General features: G+C 39.5%; 1 protein-coding gene and 1 pseudogene across 5 annotated transcripts in view; one reads left to right on the top strand and one right to left on the bottom strand.

The window, feature by feature from the left end:
- The window catches only part of LOC131275579 (CUB and sushi domain-containing protein 1-like), a 322,424-nt gene that overhangs the window by 134,132 nt on the left and 164,752 nt on the right, over positions 1–23,540 (bottom strand). The gene's annotated exons all lie outside the window — the stretch shown is intronic.
- LOC101430382 (RNA transcription, translation and transport factor protein pseudogene) lies at positions 16,961–17,743 on the top strand (annotated as a pseudogene).

Below are 23,540 nucleotides of genomic sequence, written 5' to 3'. Positions count from 1 at the left end.
TGTAAAGGGGGAAATGGAAAGGTCAAATGAGTTTATATGGCTATGAGTCTACAAAAGAGTGTCGGGAGGTCATCAGAGGCTTAATACTTAGGCACACATCAGCAGGGTACCAGAGACAGCCAAAGTAGATAGAAGCCCAGGTATTGGTTCTCCTAAGGGTTACAGAGACCCACAGATTCTAAGGATATGGCAGATTACTCTGGATTTCAGTGTCATGTCAGTTGGCCCTACTTTGGAGTTTGTGTTCCTGAGTGTGATGGAGTTGAACTCAGATGAGACCTTTCTAAACATGCCTCTTCTGTTACTTTTACCAGAATTGTGGTTGATGCTGGGGTTGGTGTATACTCAGGAGAGCTGAATCTCTAGACTGTCCATGTGACATCCAGGTTGTGATCCTCAGCAGACTTGCAACTCCTACCCTCTGGTTTATTGGACTTACCCTGGACAGCTAACAGGGAGGTGAAGAAGGTCAACCATCACACCAGGGAGCAAAGAGTGTCTACAACTGCATGTAGAAGAATTGCATCCATCATCCATGTGGAATCTAAGCCCCCACTTGATGTAGAGGGTGAATGGACATAACCATCCCAGGGTCCACAGGATGGAGGAATAGAGTATGGATTAGCATGGACTTACTGGTGTTCTGCTGTGGAATTATTGTAATTAGTAATGGAAGAAATTATATTATTGATGTGGAGAGAGTGGCCACGGTAGCTGCTGATGGTAGGAACATGAAAGAAGAGATATGATATGGGGGCATTTTCAGGATTTGGATTTGTCCTCAGTGGTGCTGCAAGGACAGATGCTGGACATTGTGTGTCCTGTCATGGCCCACTGGGTGGACTGGGAGAGAGTGTAGACTACAATGTAGACCAATGTCCATGTGGAGCAGCTGTGCTCCAAGATATATTCCCCATATGCAGTGAATGTGCCACGATGATGGAGGAGGTTGTTGATGTGGGAGCAGTGGGGTCAGGGGTGTGGGGAGTATGTGTGTACCTCATATTTTTTGAATGTAACATTTAAAAGAAAATGAAGAAAAAATAGAATGAGGTGAATCTCTACACACTGTGGTAATACTCAATGAACATCCAAACAGATCCATATACCCTATATGCATGTCCAGGTGAACACCCGTCCCTGCATCCCCCATCAAGGACATCCCATATCAATGCTCCTCCCCTGCCATAGTTGAACCCCCTCTTTGGTCCAAAACGTCTTAAAAAATGAAGCCAATTATATCGCCAAATTCGATTAATAGATTAATAGGAAAATAAAATAGCAACGATAGGTTTAAACATCAGGAATAAAATACACTATAATTTAGAAATTCTAAAATAAAGTAAGAAAAGGGTATTAAAATGAAAAATATTAAAAATAATTTTTTTTTGATGTTTTGCCTTCATTGCTATAAAAAGTGCATTTGGCAGAGTTTCATGTGTGAACTGAGGAAGAGCTGGGTTCCCACCCTGGGGAGTTTTGCCTCATTCTCTAATGGAACAGCAGCAATCCACCAAGTGCAAGGGCAAAGACCACTAAAGAAGGATGTTCCATTGATGAGCTTGTGATACTGACAACTATGCTTATTAGGATTTTGTGCTTGAAATTTCAACTTGGCCTAGTGTTGCATGGTGCCTAAGAGTTACTTCCTGAAAGCCTTCATGTTGCTCAAATGTGGCCACTCTCTAAGTCAAACTCAGCATATAAATGCATTACCTTCCTCCCAGTGTGGGACATGACTGCCAGGGATAAGCCTGGTGCTGATAGATTACTACAAAACACCAGCTGGTGATGCAACTGGAAAAGGACATTGAGGGGAAAATGGTAAAGACAAATGAAGTAAGAAACTTCAAAAGAGTCAGGAGGTCATCAGAGGGGTGGAGCTTATACCTGTCTCAGCTGAATCTCATACACACCAAAGTAGATACTACCCCAAACAGTAGGCTCCTGAGAACTCCAGAGGAACCAAGATCCTACAGTCATGGCAGATAGCTCCAGACTTTGGTGCTTTGCCAGTGGACCCTGCTATGGAGTTTGTGTTCCCAAGTGTGACAGAGTTGGACTCAGATTTGGCTTCTCTACACATATCTCTTCTGTCCCTTTGATTGAACCTATGGTTGGAGCTGGGGTTGGTTGGGTATACACCCAACATACGTCCATGAGACTTGAATCTCTATGCTATCCATGCTCCAGCTGGGGCCTGGGCCTTTCCTGAGAAAGTGCCAATTTAAAGGAAAGCCTTTATAGAGATAGCAGAGCAGAGTCATGGAAAGAGAATAGATTTGAATTTGCCACTGCCTAACTACAGGACCTCGGAAATGTCACTCTCTCTGAGTCTGTTTTTACATCTGCAAAATGGTGCCATGGCATCAAACTCTGTGAGGTATTGAATATGAGAACTGAATGGGAATATCCCACACTGAAATTGGGAATTCAATGAGATGTGTAGAACGCCCCGAATATAACGTTTAATCTCAGCCAGTGCTCAGGAAAGGATGGTGCATTCATGTAGTTGCCATCATGCTCATTCATTGCCTGAAAATAATTCCTAATCTATTTTTTTTTAATTCAGTAAGGAGCTATGTGGCTAGGTGTGTCTGCATGATTACTTTATAAGCAAAGGTTTTATGTATTTACTTGCAAGGTCATTATAAACACCATACCCCTGGGATGTAGCAAGGGTCAGCGTGGTGGAGATACTGCACTGACCTTCTCAGTGTTTCCATTCTATGTGACAAAAGGATTTTCATCCTTTTAGAAGAGCAGGGCCAAAAGAAATTTGATTCCTACAGAAGGGACCCTACCCATACCCCCAGCAGGAGAGGAATCAGACTGTGTATTATCACATTCAATGTGTACTCCAATGGGGGTCCCCAAATAGCCCAGGAGTCATTAAGACAGCATCTCTTAGGGATCCAACCTGCCTCATCAGCTCCTCCCCTGTCTGTTCATGGAGGATTATACCTTGAGTATTCATTGACTGAATTAGGAGTTAATAAGGATGCATTTGAGACAGGGAGGAGAGAACAGGAACAGCAGAGATGGAAAAATAGGAAAAGAGCTGGCCATTATCCCATCATGGATTTAGTCATTGGTTAAGTGTATACTGAGCACTTGATTAGTGCAATACACCATACTTGACACACTGGATTCTCTTTCCAGTTGCTTGAGAAATATATTCTTGCTAATCTCAAACCTTTTATCAACTAAAACCTTTTCCCTCTTCAAACCATTTCTTGCTTCTCTTTGAAAATCACCTGACTCCTGGCCTGGCAGAGCCTGGTTTGAAATCTAGACCTCCTGCTTTCAAATATTATGTTTTTTCTTCAACACCCTAAACCAGGAGCCCAAAGTCCTTGTCTCAGCTCTAGGTATTAGCCTTGAGCTGGTAACTTAACCCCCCTTGGGCCTCAATTTCCTTGTCTGTTAGGTCAGGAAATGGAATTAGGAATTCTCTGTGGTCTTGCCCAGGGTTAACTTCCTTCATCTCTGTGGTTTAAGATAGATCACACATGGTCAATACAGCAATTGTTTTTTAAAGGAACTGTTTTCTTGGGCACCTTAAGTTCCAGTTTCTATGTACTACTGTGGAACTGACCACTGTAGATTGCAGCCTATTTTCTGCATGTAATTGTAGATTTTGGTAATATTTTAAATCACTGAAATTAAGCTGCTACTCCTTTGCCTCCTCCAAGGTAAATTACATGATTTGTATAAGGAAAAATGTTTTCCAAAGCTGCAATGGTGGGAGTGGGGAAGGGATTGGGCAGTTGGTATGTTACTGGATGCTGCTTCAGAGGTATTCTAAATTAACAGCAAGTCAGGCTCCTTAGGTGGCTGGGAGAGAGGCTCAGCTCCGCCTGGACTGAGCAGACACATTTGGAGACACATGGACAAGGAGAATGCAAACAGTAACTTTGACTCTGACAAGGAATTTATATTTATATCATTTTGGGGATGGGAGAGCAAGCCCCAAGATCCTGAGCAAGGCAAAATTATCCAAACATTCCTGACAGAAGTATTTAGTTCAGAGGAAGCTGTTAGGAACTGTCTCCTAAGGCAGACAAAATGAAGCCTAAATCTATGCACCATAACTGATATACCTATAATAATTTACTGACATTTATTTAATGACTAAAATTTAATGTAGATAAGGGATTTCTCTCCTTTAAAAAAATTGGTCTTGAGATTATGCTTATAGCTGGGACCCTGAAGCCAGGTCACCTGGTCCCAAATGTTAGCTTAGCTTAGTCATTAGCCCCAGGACCTGTGGATACAACTCTCTGCCTTAGTTTCCTTATCCATGAAATGAGTACAGTAATACTACCAATGTCACAGAGCTGTTGGTGACTGAGATGATCTAGTAGATAAAGTGATTTCAAGTCCTAGATATTGGACCAGGTGTCACCAGGATTTTTACATGGGTGACTTATTAGGAAGGGCACTGGAGACACAGAGACTGTTTTTTTTGTTTGTTTGTTTGTTTGTTTTTTTTGAAGCCCCAGCCCCAGAAGAGAGCCTGACTCCAGCATGCACTACAGTGATGCAAGAATGCCTAGCACTGGCAGACCTCCTCCCCTGACTCCTGGGCATGTCAGTCTCACTTGGCAGAAGTTCTCCAGCTCTATATGGACCCACATAATGAATATTTCTTCCAGCATCGGTCCCTGCTTCTTCCACCCCATATCACACTCTCTGTTTTTGGATACAGGGTACCATCAGAAGCTGAAACTGGAGCCACATCCTCTCTTGAGCCCTTTCAAACATGCCATTGGCCACCTGCAGTCCACCTTCTTCTGATGGCATTGTTCATTCTCTCACAGGCTTTTTTACCAGTGATCTGTGCTGTCTCTGGCAAAAGTGATAGCCACAGTCACACTGTTGTGGAATTTAAGAGAAGTTCAATTAATTGAGTATAGAGAGGCCAGGACTCAGGAATGATTTTGAGAAGGAAAAAATGGTTAATTGATGGCCGGCCAGACTCGGGAGCTTTCAGTTTGAATCCCGAGCCCCGGAACAAGATTTTCAAACGTCTTTTATACAGAGAGGAAAGGCCAAATGGTCCCTTTGTTTCAGTTCTCAATAGGCTTCAATTAGCATATATCTTCCACATCTTAGGTAAGCTTTTAGCATGGACTCCAGACATTCTAGATAAGCCTTTAGCATATTTGGTTTTTGCATTTCCCCTAAATACTTAAAGTTTATAGCCCCCGCATTGTTAAACATTTCCTGGGACTGGAGCTGCTGCTAGTCCCCAAGGGCAGGACTGCAGCCCCCCACCGTTCCACACCCACAAGTCAAACAACTTAGTTATCTCTGAAGAGACAAAGAGCCTTCCACCCATAGCCCACATCATTCCCCCCTTTTGTCAAAGTTTACTTGCTAAGCTTTGCATAATTATTGTTGGAGCTATGAGGTGGATGGCTGTTTGTTGTCTTGACTGATTATTTATCAGTCTTGAGTACAGCATCCAGGACCGTTTTCAGAAGTTTAGAACTTTTCATTCTGGACAGCAGAATCTTGGGCAGGGGCCTCCCGCAGTTATTCTGCTGCCACTCGCACTCACATGGATTTCCAGTCAGGTTCCAGATCCATCTATTACTTTTATTTTACTTTTAAAGAGTTTACACCTTTAATTTAAAAGGGGTGCTGAAGGGAGAATATCTCTTTTCTGCAACTGCTTCCTGCTGGCCATGGGCTGTAGTCATTGCCTAATAAGGTGTAAAACTCTTTAATTTATTCTAACTGGAGGAAGATGGATCTGGCATTCTGTACGAAGTTGGATGAAGTTTTCATATGGTTAATAAGATGTTCACTCTGAAAGAAACAAACTTAATTAAAATTTTGGAATACCTGTTTTTAAAAGAGGACACATTGGATTACAGAGGTAGACAAGGTTAGGTGCCTATAAAGATGGCATTCCTTAAAAGCTGGTGGGAACAGCATATATATTCTTTTTTAAGTTATCCATCTTTAGAGAGAAATTGCAACAGACACTTAGCTTTGTCTGAAGACACATTCCAAGCTGTTCGATGATTGACACTCATTCGCTCTGTCAGATGCTCCTGGTGAACTGGTACTCCTTGGGCAACTGGCTTCACTCAGGATTAGAACACTAATTTGGAAATACTCTTAGTTTTCACCTGTGGGAGTGATCAGAACTACAGAATAAAGATTTTTACACCTTGGTTTTCATTGTACAATTTCTAGCAATTTTGACTTGTTCAATAGGTGACTCACCATCAGCAAGCAAGCCTCACTTTTGCTAACTGAGACTGGCTGAGACTGCCACCTTATTCTATAGACATGTTATTAACTGTTTAGAAAATGATTTTACCAGGAATTTAACATGTCTAATATACTTCTGCACTTGATCCAAAATAGAAAAGATAACATTACAATTATTAGGCATATATTTAGTACAGGATGAAAGTACAGCACTTAATATTAACTAATGTATTACTTAATGCATAAGGATTCAGAGTTGCCATTATTAGTTTTGAGTTTCAGGTTTGTAATACTTTACATGTTATCTCTCCATGAGAGCAGGCCATAATGCCAATTGTGTTTAAGTTTTACTTACAGTCTCCTGGTATCATGGCTCCACTTAGCATGTTCTTCAATGCAGTGAGCAAGTTGCAGCATCCTTCCAGTATTCCAGAGATTTTCCAGTATTCTACTAGCCTGGTGCATAGTGCTCTCTGGCACCATGGAACAGTGCCAGTCTGGAGGCGATATCCATTGTACACTTGGCTGTACCGAGTCATTATTGGCTGCAGGAGCTTGAAACTGCAATATAGTTTCCATCGACTTCAGGAGCAGAACCAGAGACTGATATAGCACATATTTTTAATTGAGGGGTCAGTGACCAGCCTAGCCAATAACTCACATGGAGAGGCCACCTGTAATGTATACAAGGCCTGGTTCGAATGCACTAGAGTTTGACAATGTTAAAGTTTATTCCTTGTTTTATATATATTTTAAACAACTTAACGCAATACATATATCAAATGACTATTTACTTACACAATTTTACTATGAAGATAACAGTAGGTACTTTACTTTAGTAATAGAGGAAAAATATTATTTTTCATTGTTAGAATGAAAACAGAATATTTCCAATAGAATCAAGACAACTTTTTATTACCATTTACTTAAATGTGTATTTTGCAGTGGCCTTCAGACAGGTTTATTATCATGAAGTTATTTCTGCTACCAATACCAATCTAAGTTTCTTTAGTTAACAATGACTTCTACAATTAGAACTATTTAAACATTTTCAGTTTGGAAGATGTTTTACAAACTCCTTATAATTGACTATAACCGCATTGACTAGACACCTCATGTTTAAATAAACTTACTAAATTACAATTACCAATGAAAGAAATTTACTCTTTTTTTAAGAGAGCATATCTACAATCTTTTTCCTTTAGCCTAATTTCACCAATGTGAACTTACAATTTTCATTACTGTAAAGATTTTGTACATATAATGTTAATTTAGTTATAAATTAACTATGGGAGATTACACTCAAGTTAAATAAAATTGAAACCATAATAGTTTATGCAAGGAATGTTCTCTTTTTCCCTTACAGGAAGCTAAAAACTTCTTTTCTTTAAGTTATGAAAATTATTAAATTAAAAGCATACTGACTACCAGGTTTTAAAACACATGCATACTGACTACCAGGTTTTAAAACACATTACACAATTACTTAATTTTCTTTAAATCATACCCCAGGAAAGATCTCTCCATAGTTTTTATGGACTTTCCTTTACTTACTGAAATTTGTTATTAGAGCCACTAATTACCTTATTTTGTTGGAAAGAAATCTTCTGGAAGAAAATAAGGCTCACCAGATTGTGGAGAAGAAAATAATTTATTCTCAATCTTGCAAGAAGGGGCGCAGAGCCAGATATGGCCGGTGCCCCGAACAAAGAAAAATGACACAATTTATACCCCTAAGCCTAGCATGCAAGCTCTTCCTCTGTTTTCCCATAGATTGGATACTTCAGAAGTTACAGCTTATCTGAGATTTAACTTTCCCACGCAAAAGTTTGATTTAACTGCTTCCTCTATCACATTCCAACCATTTTAGTTTTTACCTGCTCCCCCCTTTTTCAAATAAGGAATAGAATTTAGTGCTGAAATGGCACCGACTTAGTTAGCTCCTTCTTGGGCATCCTTCCACTGCCCATAGGACTGGCCTAAACTGGTCTCCACTGCTGTCCAACCTGGGAGTGGGAGACTGAGGCAGCAGGCCGCCAGGTTACATCAACATTTTTCTTATGTGAAAATTAACCTAATCTTTGTGTGTTTTTTTTTTTTTTTTTTTGCAATTTATGGCTGACAAAGGTTTAAACTGGGAGATTACCAGGCAAACTGATTCTTAATTCCCTAGCCTAGTAGATAGGTTTAATCTGCCACACCTAGTCTTGCCTTAAAAGCTCTTGCAAAGAGGAGGCCCTTTCCCAATTGTTTCCATAATCAGATTTCTATGACTTTTTCATCCTGCTTAGTTCAATTTGGGCTTTAAGAATATTTATAAATATAACTGCATATTTAATTTTTAACAATTTGAATAGACCTCTTTTAAGAATTTTTATTTGTTAATTTGATATTATCCTGATGTATGAAGACATACATTGAGCATTTTTTTTAAAAAATGGGCAGACACAAAGAGTTAGACACAAACACAACTCATTGATATTACTTGTAATTTGCATTATTTTATATACTGTTTAGCTTAATTAATTAGGGGTCCAGAAATACATATTACTTATATAACTGCATATTTAACCTCAACAATTTGAGCAAATAGGCAGACATGAATAGTTTGACACAACAACATGACTTTAGTTACTTTAAACTTTTCAAAGACTTTTGAAACTCTTCTTAATTTGCACTATGACCATGCAGTTTACCACAAGAATTTTCTTTCTTACTTAATGGATTGTAATAACCAAAATGTTCTCAATGCCTTAGCACCATTTTGTTTTAGAACTTTATATTTTACCTTGAAATTAGCAGAATTTTGGATAAGCAACAAGATTAATTTTATATATATTTACTGAGGCTATTTGAAGCCTCAGGGAGACAGACTGCTTTATCTCATGAATTGCCACTCTTAGGAACACTGACCGTCAAGGCAGGAGACTTCTCCCCCTCCACCCCCCTTTTGGTTTTGGAGATAATAAAACTCCAGTGGTCATTTAACCTTATTCTATCAGGCAGCAATTTATTTAGTTTACACTTGAATTCATGAGAGAAAGGGTTACTAATACCAGAAGAGGAGACAGTGATGTCCCAGCTCTTCTCAATTATGAAATAACCATAGGCAAAGGCAAAGGGTGAGGTTAGGCTTGAAGTAACCATAAACAAAGGAAAGGTTAGTGTAGAATTTACACTTAAATAATAGTTTCAGGCTAAATTCACCCAGCTATAATCTCAGTTATTGTCTTTCCATGGTTTTATAATATAAATGCATTTATAAATGATTTTAACTCTTAGTTACAGTTTTTATTAATTTTTTTAAAAACCTATTAATTTTATAACACCTTTAAATACCTTTCATTCAACTTATAACATATTAAATGAACTTAACCATTACTTTAATTTTCCTTTAAAGTAAAAGAATAAATCTCTTGCAGTTAGTTTGAAATAAAAGGCTACTTTTCAGGATTTGATTTCTAGAACATAAAATGTTCTTTTAAAAGAGGTAAGACTCTTCTTCAAACATTGAGGATATGATGAGGTTAAAGCACAAGAAGCTATTGATAAAATATTTTCTTTGTATATTGATCTTACTCAATTTAATCATAAAAAGTTCCCTTCCACAAACCTTCTACACTTTCAGTATTCATTCAGGTTCTGTCCCACACTCTACTCTTTCCAATAATCAATCATTTTATCTTAGGACAAAATCATCTTCTGTTGCCTTAACAATAAAAACACACTCCATATATCCCACATGCTAAGTTACCAAGCAAACTTCTTACAACATATAATTGCCATTAATACTAAACAAGTTTGTTAAAATAATGAACTTTTCTTCTCTTTAAATACTTAGTAGCATGTAATACCAGAAACAGTTTTTTTGGAAGCAAGTTGGCAGGGGAGATTGGCTGCCAAAAAAGTTTGTTATAAAATTGCCTTTTATTATTATTATTATCAATTCAGTTTTGTTAAATAATGACTTTCTGCAATTAGCCACTTAAATACCTTAAACAATGCTTTGTAAAATTTTTATAATTATTTATACCCTTAAGACAGATTTTACCTTCACAGAACACATTCTCTCACTTAAGGTTACTACAATACCTTCTAAGAACCTGAGCAGAATGCAAACGTATTTTGGCTTTGACACCCTAAGGAGGGAAATTTACTGCATTTATTCTGATTCTGCTTTTCACCTCCTTCAATTCCCCCCCTTTCAGGCAGTCGGGTGCACAACAAACAGGAATACGGCTTATGAATAGAAGGGTGGACTCACTGGAAAGGGGCAAGCCGCTCCCCGATTTCCAGCTTTCAGCCAAAATGGGCAGACAGAACCTACTCAAATTTGTCAACTCTCCCAGGAACCCAGCCGCCCCGACTGGGACATTCCCAACAAACTTGGGTGCTTGGCGCGGACACAGATGGCCTCCAAGCCCCGGCAAAGGGCCAGACCAGAGACAAGACAGCAGAACATGCACAAACATCTAGACTCCTCAGCTTTTGCCCCAGAATCATTTCACCCCCTTGCCAATGGCAAGGGAGGGCTCCAGCTCAGCTGTAATTCTACTTTATGTAAGGACACAACTCCAACACTAACATTGAGCTGACACAGACAGAAGCACAAAGGTCACTAATCTGACTCACAAGTTTATATATTTATTTTCACCACGGCTGCCCCCACAGCCATCACAAACCTCAGAACACTTAACATTTGGTATAAAGCGAATTCATTCACAAATTAGCACCATAACAAAAGATTTCAGCTAGACTTTTCCACTGTTTAAACTTTACATCCAGACCAAGCTCCACCAGAAAAGCCGATCCATTTTCCTGTAACCAAGTTTTGTTTTCCTTAATCTAGACCAATTTCCAGGATATTAGGACTTGAACCTATAAATACCCTTCCTATTAAAATCGAGACTCCACTCCTTTAGTGGATATAAGACCAGTACCAGATTCTAACATGCAGTTAGACAAACCCAAAACACCAGGGCTTTTCCCCGGTTTTCCTCCTTTTCCCAAGCCTAGAGAGAACGGCTTCCCCCCAGCCTTCTGGGGCTACTAGGGTTCTCTCGGGAGGTGATCAGCCTCCCCTTCCTAGCAATTAAAGCTAGGGCCTTCCAGACTGTGCTCACCCGGGGAGTCTTACCTTCTTCCATGTTCAGAGTTCTTTTTTGTTCCCAGAATCTTTCTCTTCAGACCTTCCATTGCCCCTCGATTTTGTCGGGAAGATTCTGGTGGAGCCCACATCTTTTCTGGATTAAATTTAATCCAGGGGCGCCCAGATTTGGGGTTCACCCGAGTCCTCCCGGCTTCCTCGGGGATTTGGAAGGGGCAGCAAAATGCTACCGTCTCTGGCCTTCATTTTTGTCCCTTCGTGGTCGCCAAAAATGTTGTGGAATTTAAGAGAAGTTCAATTAATTGAGTATAGAGAGGCCAGGACTCAGGAATGATTTTGAGAAGGAAAAAATGGTTTATTGATGGCCGGCCGGACTCGGGAGCTTTCAGTTTGAATCCCGAGCCCCGGAACAAGATTTTCAAACGTCTTTTATACAGAGAGGAAAGGCCAAATGGTCCCTTTGTTTCAGTTCTCAATAGGCTTCAATTAGCATATATCTTCCACATCTTAGGTAAGCTTTTAGCATGGACTCCAGACATTCTAGATAAGCCTTTAGCATATTTGGTTTTTGCATTTCCCCTAAATACTTAAAGTTTATAGCCCCTGCATTGTTAAACATTTCCTGGGACTGGAGCTGCTGCTAGTCCCCAAGGGCAGGACTGCAGCCCCCCACCGTTCCACACCCACAAGTCAAACAACTTAGTTATCTCTGAAGAGACAAAGAGCCTTCCACCCATAGCCCACATCAACACTACAGCAAGGACTTAGATATCTTTAACATCAGGGAAAAATATGTATGTATACATGTGCATATATGTACCTATACACATATATACAAAGGAAGAGAAATCATCATTTCCACAGTGATGGAGATGGTTTAAAAAGACAATGGCACAAGCAAATAACACTCTCAATATTGAGATAATTGCTATCATTCAGAAAACTCTGTATGAATTAAGCAGAAGTTTACAATACCCAGTCCCTTTCTCCTACCCCACAATGGGGACACCAAAGGAAAAGGCTCTGTAAAGTGAATTTACATGTACTTAAAGAAAGTAAGAATGAAAAATAAACCACAGATCTTGGAGTCTAATTAGCTGAGATTCAACATGGAGAGGAGAAGCAAGGTATCTAGATAAAGAGAGTAAAGGGGGTGGTAATGACCTTTCCCCAGGCCCTTGCAATTATCTTGACTTAGGACATAGGAGGACAAAGGCTTTGAGGAGGGAGCAGCAGTAAAGGATGCCAAAAGGGCAGACAGAAAGCCCCTGAGGAAGAGGGGACACTGCTCTCTTGGGGCCGCACCTTGACAGCAGGACTTCAGGTCCTTCTGAACAGAGGTGCAGAGAGACTAAAGATGTCACTTCCAGGCCTCCTACAATCCAAGATGAGCATAAAGAAACTGTCAGAAAAGCAGGAAAATGTGGGTGCTGAGTAAGACACAAGTAAATGTAGGAGAATGGATGAAGCAGCAGCAGGGGATTGATCACATGAAATCCCAGAGGTGAAGGAGAAAGGACTTTGGGGACAGGAGCTACTTTACAGATTAAGAGATTCTGCTTTGGTTAATGGGAAAAGTGATTGGAAATCAGGGGAGGAGGGAAAAAGGATGGGCACCAAGAAGTTAAACCCCCCAAACCATGCCTCCTCTGTGAGCATTCAGTTTCTCAAACATACACAGAGTAATCATTGAGCCACTTTTCCTTTTCACATTCAGAGAAGGCCCTAACTGCCATGTGTTTGCTCAACTCCATTCCCTTCAAGCAAAATACCCTGTTCCAGGCTCAGATCCCTAAGAGACTTGAACCCCTGCTGCATGTTTGAGATATTTGATAAATAAAGGGACTCATAATATTAGTCTGAAATCAACATCTCAATTTCTACTCTAGGTCAGCATGGGAAATATTTAATTAAGCCAAACTAAGAAGGCCTTCATGCTTTGCTGAACACCAAGTTTTCCTTAAGTTGCAAGCTCTTCTTTACAATTCCAGATCCAAAGTACAAATTCTTAAGGATGAGTTTCTTGCCCAAAGTTCTTCATATGTTTGTTCACAAAGGAATGAGATGAAAAGATCCGTTACCTGGAAATGCCTCCAAAAATGGGGTCAATTTGGTCATAAATAGGCTGAGTGTGGTTTCACTCAGATCTATTCTTACAAGAGACCCGGAGGCACAGGTGCCATTCTTCAGGCAGACTTTCAGTCTGGTAAAAACCTTGGTTTCCTTTACTCCTTTACTTTTTCAAATTTCCTCAGTGCTCAATAAAGAAGCAGTCAGTATTACTATGTGGTTTTCTTTTGCCTGGTCTAAATTCCACAGGTGTGAAAAAGAAAACAATTCTTTAAATGCCTGAGTTTGAAAAAAGGGGAAGGGCATTTGGGTAAGTTTGTATAACAAAGCAAGTCTGGCCAGTTTCCCCAAAGAGTGAAGGCCCATAAAATTCAGATATATAGACACAATTAATTACAGAAAGAAGTTAATGCCATTCACAAGAATGTAATTACACTGTGGTTAACTTCACATTTCTTACAAGGGCATCTAATCCATGAAACAGGAACATCTTCCACTTCTTCTTCACTGACCTTTTAGGTAAAATCATAGGGACTTTGGGGTGACCACACACAGATACAGGTCAAGAGGTCATGTGGATTTCATCCCTCTCCTGCCCAAAGTCTCTTAGAGCACAGCTGACCTGCCCCACTGACCCTGGCTCTTGGCCTGGAACTGTCACTACTATTCTATTTTACCCAAGCCTAGGGGCTGAGTTCTTGGTCTACAGTTGTGATAAGATGTCCTGAGACTGACTGGTCATGGCTGCAGTGATTTTGAGGGCAAATGAGCAGGCTCAGTGGCTCTGATACACTCAGTTGACCATTTTGTGTTTAATTAAAAAAATATCCATTTTTCTACTAGGAGTCCACATACATTAATAATTGAAATTGCATAGCCTTACTTCTTTTCCAGAACTAGAGTCCCCACTCCTTCCTCCCAGGTGCTCCTTTATGAGCTGCCACACAGCACTGAGAGTGCCATCTACATTGGCTTCACTGGTTCTGCCACCTACAGGGAAACTAAGGGCTTTCAGGTGAACTGTGGGTGGCCATGTGTGGATCCCATCTCCTGCATGTAGCCTATGTGACACTACCCCAAAGACCCTGTACCTGCACATATTTATTTGTCAGCTTCACCTCATGTGCAGGGTTCTCTGATGACACAAGTATATTCTAATAGAGCATACTTCCTCCTCAGAATGCCTTTTGCACTATACTTTACACTTGGAAAACCCACTCCTCTTCTTCAGTTTTAATGAGTGTCAACAAGAACTTCCCATTCATCTGTAGATACCACCTACCAATAAGAATAATTCAAATGTTCACTGATCATAAATGTATACACATATAACCAAAATCTTTTTATCAGTTAGGAAGATAGTAAATTTTTACATTCACGGTATCAAACAAGGAAAACAGAAGGAATTATTTCTATGAGATAATGGACAGGAAAGACTGGGGAAAGTGGCATATAAATTGCCTTTGAAGCCAAGAAAGTAGAAACCAAGAAAGTAAAAGGCAATTCAGGCCTTTTTTTCAAAAGGCATGAAAGTCACATTGGAGCACATTTAGGTAGAGGCTGGGGTTTGAAGGTAACCCAAACAGAGTTTGAATGTCATCCATTGGCTGTGTGGAGTTACTTAGGATTTTGGAACAAGGGAGGGACACAGTGGAATACAGTGTTTTGAAAGTCAATAGTGTCCAGGGAGAACAGGAAGAGGATCTCTCAAAGGAAAGATCTTAGGCTACTGCATAAGTTGTCATGAGGAGAGCAGAATAAGGACTTGAAATTCATCCGCTGTAGTATGATTGTAGAAGGATGATTAATTGCTGAAAATGAGGAAATCTAAACAAAATTCAGAAACTTTCAATTTGTATTTTCTGAGGAGGAATGATTAATGCCAACCATTGAACAAATGATTATATTTTTACACTAAATGCCCTCTGGGACATTATATGACACCTCATACCATATCCAGAGCAGCAACATTTTGAAAATTGCCCAAATGTCCACCACAGAGAAAATTCAAAAGAATGTTATGAAGTCACTAAAAATGATGTAAATATTCATAGGATATAGGTTGGGGTGAACTAGGCTATAAAACAGTATAAAGTATGAAATAAAATGTATTTCTAGGAAAAATATATATTTATTAAAATGCTTATCTACTCTTAAAACTCATCCAAATGCGTACACAAAAAAGTTCCTATCACCTGGTAATATAATTTCCATTGACTTACTTGTAATTTCTTTTTCCTATCATCATGTTTGGATATTTAGAAACTTGTAATGTGTTTACATAGTATAAAATGTTTAAAGTAAAATATCTTCCTTCTTCCCTTCCTGGACCCCCAACCACCAAATGCTCCTCCCCATGTTTTCATGTATCCTTTCAGTTACACACATGGGGTGTATATCCTATTTGCACTAAAGAAAATATACTCTATACAACACTCTGCTCCCTTCCTATATTCCTTGAACAATATATCTTAGAGATCTTCACGTATTACATATAAAACTCTTAGTTTTTAACAACTGCTGTGCCTGTCTTAGGAGGCTCTCACTGACTACCACATTAAATAATACTTCAAGCAAGGGGGCTCCTGAGGGCTCTAGAGGCTTGGAGACACCATAGGCAAGGCTGACAATCTCAGCAATATGGCACCTGTCATTGTGACTTACCTTGGAATATTTGCTTCCCAATGTAACAGAGATAGGCTCATTTATAATTTCCCTACACATGACTCTTCTACTCTTTTTAGTTGAACACATGTTTAGCACTATACTCATTAAGTATGTATCCCAGAGACTTCAATCTTTGGTCTCTTCATATGCCGCTTGAGCCCTGAATCTTAGCAGAGTTGCAAAACCTACTCTCCAGTACACTGGACTTGCCCAGGACAGCTAACAAGAGGATGATGATGGACAACATCCACACCCAATAAACAGAGACTATCTACAATGGCAAGCAAGACAGCTCCATCCCATCTACCCCAAGGATCTAAATCCCTCTCAGTCAGAAGCAGAGTTGTCATCACCATCCCAGTATCCTCAACATTGAGAATGAACAAACATAAGGGAAGAAAGCAATTATGGACCAATGTAGATGCTATTATTCTAACAATGGAAGAACCTGTAACACTGTCATAAAGGAAGTAGCTGCCAGAGGTTCTGAGGAGAAGGAGAGGGGAGAATTGGTACAACATGGGCTTTTCTGGGACAATGGAATTTTCCTGCACCACATGGCAATGATGGATACAGATCATTATAAGTTCTGTCAAAACCTATAAAACTGTGCAGTGAAAAGTATAAACTATAATGTAAATTACACAGTATGCCTAGTACAATGCCTAAATTTGTGTTTATCAATTGTGACAAATATACTACAATAATGAAAGTTGTTAATAGGGAAAAGTGAGGGAGGGGTGGGGATGGATTTATGGGAATTTTTACTCTTTATAATTTTTTTTAATGTTACACTAAAAAAAATATGACTCTCACCGCATCAAGGGTGCCTGATATGTCAGCACCTCTTTTCTTCTCCTCTCCTAGCCAGAGCGAGAAGCTGAGACCATGTTCTGATGCAAGCTGATGGCCCTCGACTACCACAACTCTTCCAGCTTCAACTGCAAAGATGAAACAGAATTTAGAAACTTTATTGTTTGGCTTGAAGATCAGAAAATTAGACACAATGAGACTGAAGATAGAGGTAATTTAAGAAAGATCCACAGCAGTGACTGGCCCAAGTTCTTTGAAAAGTATTTCAGAGATGTTAACTGTCCTTTCAATATTCCAGATTGAGAAGAAACAATTGACTGGCTTCTTGGGTTAGCTGTTAGACTTGAATATGGAGATGGTGCTGAAAAATACAAAGACTTGGTCCCTGAAAATACAAAAAATGCTGATAGTGCAACTAAAAAGGCAGAGCCATTGATAAATTTGAATGTAAATAATCCTGATGTTAAAGCTGGTGTAATGGCTTTGGCTAACCTTCTTCACATTCAATGTCAAGATGATTACCTGGTGATGCTTAAGGCAATTCGCATTTTGGTTTCAGGAGTGCTTGATGCAGGATGCAGTTCCTAAAGCAAATCAAACAGAAGCGGGCTTGCCTGTTGCTTTACACAAGCATATTCTTGGTTTTGACACAGGAGATGCAGTTCTTAGTGAAGCTGCTCAAATTCTGTGTTTGCTGCATATAGAAGAGCTCAGAGAGCTACAGACAAAAATTAATGAAGCCATAGTAGCTGTTCAGGCAATTATCGCTGGTCCAAAGACAGACCACAGACTGGGAAAAGTTGAAAGATGAACATTTTAAGATTTCAGCTTCTCACCTGCTTAGTGCAGTTGGGAACCATGTACACATGGCATGTGTTTCAAAATTAAATATCAGGTTTTCAAGGGAGAAATCCCAGGAACATGACTCTGTTCTAGAGATTCAACATCATTGCTTTTTTCTTTAATAAAGTTGGGGAAATTAGAAAAAAAATGAGGTCCCCATATACTCCCCAACCCCATAACACCATTCTTCCCACATCAACAGCCTCTTTCATCATTGTGGGATATTCATTATATTTGGTGAATACATTTTGGAGCACTGTTGCACCACATGGATAATGGTTTACATTGTAGTTTACACTCTCCCCAGTCCACCCAGTGGGCCATGGCGGGACACAAAATGTCCAGCATCTGTCCCTTCAGTACAACCCAGGAAAACTCCAAGTCCTGAAAATGCCCCCACATCATATCTCTTCTTCCCTCTCCCTACCCTCAGCAGCTACCATGGCCACTTCTCTACATCGATGCTACAATCTCTTCCATTACTAATCACAATAGTTCCATAGTAGAATATCAGTAAGTGCACTCTAATCCATGCTCTATTCCTCCATCCTGAGGACCCTGGGATGTTTATATCCACTCCACCTCTATATCAAGAGGGAGCTTAGATTCCACATGGATAATGGATGCAATTCTCCTGCTTGCAGTTGTAAGAATTCTTGGCTCCCTAGTGTGGTGGTTGACCTTCTTCACCTCCCTGTTAGTTAGTCAGGGTAAGAAAAGAGTCTTTGAATAGCCAAAGACATACTGAAAAAGAAAAATGAAATTGGAGGAATCACACTGCCTGACTTCCCCTACATTTTTGATGTAGCATTTATGTAATGTAAAGCTTCTTTCAAAATAAAATAAAAAAATAAAAGATTGTGGCTCCTAAATTTTTCTGATCTTATGTATTACAAACATGGCTCAATGAATATTCTTGAATATGGGACCCTTTGCCAGCTATGAGTCTATGTGCAGAAAATATTCATAAGTGAATGGAATTAACACAAAGAATATATATACTCTTAATTTCAATAGCTTTGAATCAACATCACAAAAATGCCCTGCAAACAGTGTAGTAATAATTTACATTAGCAACATAAGACAGTACTTGTTTCCCCATTCTCGCTAAAAAAAAAAAAATAATAATAATAATAGTAACTATTCAGCCCTATGCAGCTACTGTGGAATCCAGTTTGATGGTTCTTCAAAATGTGATCTAGAATGGAAATTCTATTCTAGGAATATTCCAAAAGAACTGGAAACTGGGACTCAGATACCTGTACACCAATGTTTAGGGCAGCATCTTTCACAATAGTTAAAAGGTAGGGGAAAACCCATGTGTTCTCCAATGGAAAATGGACAAACAAAATATGGTATATACACAACAGAATATTATTACTCTGCCCTAAAAAGGAATGTAGTTCTAACCTTTGCTTCAACATGGATGAATAGTGAAGACATAAGTTGAGTGGAATAAGTGAGACAGGAAAGGACAAATACTGTATGATTTTACTAATGTGAAGTATCTAGAAAAAGCAAATTCAGAGACAGAAAGTAGATCAGAGTTTGCCAGGATCCACAGGTAGGAAGAATGGGGAGTTAATGCTTAATGGGTAGTTCTGTTTTGGGTAATGAAAAAGCTTTGAGAACGACCTTGAATAAAAGGGTCAACTCGGACCAGCAGAATACCTCAGCCTACATGTAATATCAGGAGTTAAAAGTGCTTTTTGACCCTGAATAAAAGGGGGAAATGGAAAGCACAAATGAGTTTATATGGCTATGAGTCTCCAAAAAAGAGCTGGGAGCTTATCAGAGGGGTTGCCCTTATGCACACCTCAGCAGAGTCCCAGAGACAGCTAAAGCAGATACAACCCCAGTTATTGGTTCTTCTGAGGGCTACAGAGACACACAGGTTCTATGGTCATGGCAGATGGAGTTCAGTGCCATGTCAGTTGGCCCTACTTTGGAGTTTGTGGTCCTGAGTATGATGGAGTTGGACTCAGGTGTATCTTTGTTCACAAGCCCCTCCTGTCACTTTTACCAGACCTGTGGTTGGCGCTGGGGTTTAGTGTATACTCAGGTGACCTGAATCTTTGGACTCTTCATGTGATAGCCACACCCTGAGCCTCGACAGACTTGCAACTCCTACCCTCTGGTTTATTGGACTTACCCCAGTCAGCTAACCGGGAGGTGAAGAAGGCCAACCACCACACCAGGGAGCCAAGAGTGCCTACAAGTGCAAACAGGAGAATTGCATCTGTCATCCAAGAGGAATTGAAGCACCCTCTTGATACAGAGGTGGAGTGGACATAACCATCCCAGGGTCCACAGAATGGAGGAATAGAGTATTGATTAGAGTGGACTTACTGATACTCTATTCTGGAACTAATGTGATTAGCAATGGAAGTAAATGTAGCACTGAGATGGAGAAAGTGACCATGGTAGCTGCTGAGGGTGGGCATGGGAAGAAGAGATGTGATGTGGGGGCATTTTCAGGACTTGGAGGTGTCCTGGGTGGTACTGCAGGGACAGTTACTGGACATTGTATGTCCTCCCATGGCCCACTGGGTGGACTGGGGGAGTGTGTAAACTGTAATGTGGACCATTGACCATGTGATGCAGCAGTGCTCAGAGATGTATTCACCAAGTGCAATGAAAGTCCCATGATGAAGGAGGAGGTTGTGGTTATGGGACGAGTGGGGTGAGGGGGGTGGGGGGTATATGGGAACCTCAAACTTTTTAAATTTAACATTAAAAATTAATTAATTAATTAAAAAATAAAAAAAGAAAAAGCTTTGATAATGGATGTTGGTGATGGTAGCACATTACACATGTAACTAATGCCACTGCATTGTATACTTTCAAATGGCAAATTTTGTTACATCTATGCTACCACAATAAATTTAAGCCACTCATTTGTAGTGAATTAGGGATTACCCTAATTCAGTCTGGCCTCATTTTAACCAGTCATATCTTCAAAGACCCTATTTCCAAATAGATCCCACATTCAGAGACTAGGAGTTGTATATGAACCTGCCTTGTTAGGGTCATAATTCAGCCCATAATTTCTATCATAAACAATCTTCAGAATTCAAAGACAGAACTCTAATAAGAGCTCTTTAGAAAACTTCATCTTCTTTGTTTAAAGTTTTCTAGTCAAACTGCCCATAAAAAGATAAAAATGTTTCAGAATTCTTCAGACCTGACATTATAAAGAAAACATATCAGCAACACTCAGGCTATGCTCAGAGAGTCTCAACCAGGGAGGCAGTGAAAGATGATCAAGTATGTCACTTCCACAATAGAGCAGGCTAAGACCTCAACATAAAAGCAGCTTTCTGCTCCTGATCTGCATTAGCTCCTTCTTTGGTATCTTAATCCAACTTTTATGTGAACATGTACCAAATCATGAAATATACTAAGAAATACACTAAGTATTTAGTAAATATACTAAGAAAAACAAAATAGAGAAGTTCTTTCCACTATAAGCAAGGGATCAGCAAACTCTTTCTGTAAAGACTCATCTTAGTAAATATTTTCAGTCCCATGGGCCATACTGTCTGTTGCAACTATTCAATTTCCTGTTTCAGCATGAAAGCAACCAGACAACAAGCAGGCATTGCTATATTCCAAAAATCTCATGTACAACAATGGGAAGTTGGCCAAATGCTGACCACTCAATTTTTATAAGTTAACAAAACTATAACAAACTATTTTTCCAGAGCTGAAAAGAGGTTTACTTAGGAAAATAAAATTGACCATTTCATAGAAATTTAATGCTGGGGAGTTTAGGAGAAAGGATATGTGTAAAGTCTTAGCTCCAAGAATTGACCAAGGCTTAGAGATGTGCAAAATACACTTGACAATTACCAAGTATTTGTTACATGCTGTGACAGTTTGAGATTATTTATGAATCCCAGGAGAGAAAGGTTATATTTGTAAACTAATCTTTTCCTTGGGTATGATCCTTTGGTTAGATTACTTCTTAAGATTGCTGTCAGGGCTTTCTTTAATTGGACCACTGTCAGTATGGCTTGCCTTGGGTTGATTACCCCCCATTGGTGGGTCTGATATAAAAGAAAACACACTTGGAAGACACACAGGAGAGAACTTTCTTATTTTGATCCTGCCATGTGACAGAAAGGAGAAGTTTCAATCAGCTAAAAGTAGGGAAGGACTATTTGCTGATGGCTTACAGATGACCTTGGGAAGAGAGCCTGCTATAGGAAGCCCAGAGGGGAAGGCTGAACCCTGGCAGAGATCACCTGCCATTTTACCTCAACACTGTAGCAGCTAACTTTGGTAAGGAAGCACCTGTTATGGTGTAGTGGAGAAATTCGGATAGGCGCGGTTTCGAAGGACAGGACACGAGAATACTGAGAAGGAAGTTGGTTTATTTCGACCGGCCGGGCTCGGCGGACTCTTGTCTTAATAAAAACTGAGCCCTGAACAGCTTTTTACAGACTCTTTTATACAGAGGATATAGGATTAGGAAGACTAACAGTGATGGTAAACAGACCTTTGGTTAGGTTCTTTAGATCTTAGTATTAGATAGGTTATTTCTTCCCGGTGAGTTACATATTCTCTACATCTAAGCTAGTTTGGATTAGCATATCTTCTACATCGTCTGGAGGCAGCCCTGAATACACAGTCTCACATCTCTTCTGAACATTTAAAGACTGTAGGGCTTAAATTACTTATTTGACTATCTTGGAGACTAGGTACTCTTGGAAATAATTTTGTTTTTAATGCACAGGCTATATTATATTCCCCCCTTTGAGGCCGAGTTTAAGTTATTAAACTTCGGCATCACTATTGTTTGAGTCTCTCTGGACTGGCTGTTATGTATATAGAGCTATGAGATGGGCAGCTGTTTGCTTTTTTACTACACTATTTATTAGGGTGTGTATTTTGCTTATGATGAAAGGTAGGAGGCATGGAAGGATGGTGCATGCTTTTATGAAGAGGGCAACTATTTTTAATAGAAGCTTGAAATTGTTTACTATTGACTGCTAGCTTTTAAAGGGGTTATTTATATTCTAGCTATTCCAGGTTTGCACTGGGACATGAGCAATTTTTACTATATTGCTTGTGATTTTATCAATAACTTTTTTAGTGTTATCTAATTTAAGGCAGCAGTTAGAGAAATTGAATTTTTTACAAACTCTTTTTTCAGCTGCCAAGAGATAGTCTAGGGCAAGACGGTTTTGATAGATAGTATTTTTGAATTTAGTTTGCTCTTGGGTTAGTAAGTTTAGTGCATGGGCAGTTTTATTAGTTATTATTTTTACTACTGCTTGTAGGCGGATGATTCGGTTTAGCATATAGATAGGGGTTCGGTAACCCCACATGCCATCTTTTGCTTAAGTTGCTGGCCCATAGTATTGGATTATACGCTCAGGGGGCTATTTTTTACCTCTCCAGGTAATGACAGCTTTTTTTTTTTTAATTTTTTGATATACTGGCTGGCTTAGCTCTTTTTCTTCTGTTAGGGGAATGAGGAAGAAGGAGGGTTTTATTGTACCAAGCATGCAAGTTCCACACTAGTTTCGTGGCAGTTCTCGGAATGCAACTTTTTTACAAATCTAGTACAAACTATTTGGGGCAGTAAAGGGGCTCTTTGCAGTGGAGTTCTACACTGTGATTAAATTGGGGAAAGTACGATTTATGAGAACGAGGTTTGATTCGTTCTATGTTTTTTAAGGTTCTGTTGTATTTGTGGTATAATTTTGGAATTTTTTCCCTGTACATGTTAGATTTTTAACAGCTATAGAGGAGCTTAGGCAGGCTCTTGAAGCACAATATTTTTTTATGACAGAAGTTTGTAAGG

The sequence above is a fragment of the Dasypus novemcinctus genome, chromosome 23 (genome assembly GCF_030445035.2).
Source record: "Dasypus novemcinctus isolate mDasNov1 chromosome 23, mDasNov1.1.hap2, whole genome shotgun sequence".
In the NCBI taxonomy this organism is placed as follows: Eukaryota; Metazoa; Chordata; class Mammalia; order Cingulata; family Dasypodidae; genus Dasypus; species Dasypus novemcinctus.
Note: the sequence above shows the minus strand (reverse complement) of the source record. Positions and strands in the feature narration are given on the sequence as shown.